The sequence below is a fragment of the Nanorana parkeri genome, unplaced genomic scaffold (genome assembly GCF_000935625.1).
Source record: "Nanorana parkeri isolate BGI_ZX_2015 unplaced genomic scaffold, ASM93562v1 scaffold861, whole genome shotgun sequence".
Lineage (NCBI taxonomy): Eukaryota > Metazoa > Chordata > Amphibia > Anura > Dicroglossidae > Nanorana > Nanorana parkeri.
In genome coordinates this window covers 212,982-213,981 of record NW_017307129.1, presented here as the reverse complement: position 1 = coordinate 213,981, position 1,000 = coordinate 212,982, and positions in this window count along the sequence as shown.

The window sequence follows — 1,000 nt, the reverse complement described above, 5'->3', positions numbered from 1 at the left end:
AAGTATTTTGAAATTCTTCTCTTGGATGTAGCATGATATGGAGGAATTATAGAGTAAAATAAAAAGCAGTGTCCCATTCCTTCTCCGTAAAAATCTTACCTAATTCCTTGTGCCATTACTCGACGTAACCAGGCAGGTGGACATCATGGTTTATCAGTAATAGCTTATAAAGGATAGATAAGAATGTTGTGGGGAACCTTTAGAAGAGCAAAGCTTCTCAAAATCCAAATGCGGCCTCCGAGGCATCCCAGTAGCAGATAAAGATTTACAGACTGATATGAGTTGGGCATCTCTTAGCCAGTTAGCCTTGTCAGAGAAAGAGAAAGGTGGTGGCAGAAAATTCCCCATGGAAAAGTCAATTAAATATCTAGTTTGAGGCCAAGTGGAATGGGAATAACTTCCTAAACTAGTGGAGCTATGTAGCCCTAAAGGGAGAACAGTGTTGTTGAATAGGAGAGTGAGGGGGCTTGGAATGGTATATAGATCATGGTTCTATTGGGGGGTAAGATCTGATGACTATAAGCGGCAAGCAGGTAACAAGCCACAGGAGCGACCACAGATCCTGTGGTCACAGAAAGATCCTGCTCTACAGCAGTAGATCCCTTCCTAAAAGCTAAAGTAAACCAATCTAGGATACAGGAGAGTAGGGAGGTCCAGTGATATAGCTCACGGGAAGGAAAAGTACCATGGTTACTGGATAGTGTAGAATGATCGAGAGAAATGTGCAAGGCCCATGTTTTTGACAGGTTGATTTTAAAATTACTGAGTTCACCATTTTTGCGGAAGTCCAAGAATAAGGATGGCAAACTGAGGTGAAGTTGTTGTATGTAAAGGAGTAAATCATCAACATATAGAGAGAGCTTATGGTGACCAGAATCAGTCAGTATACCCTTAATAGAAGTGTTTTGTCGGATTCCTTGTGTTAAGTATTCCATTACAATAACAAAAAGAAGGGAAGAGAGGGGGCACCCCTGCCTGGTTCCATTAGAAATGTTAAGGG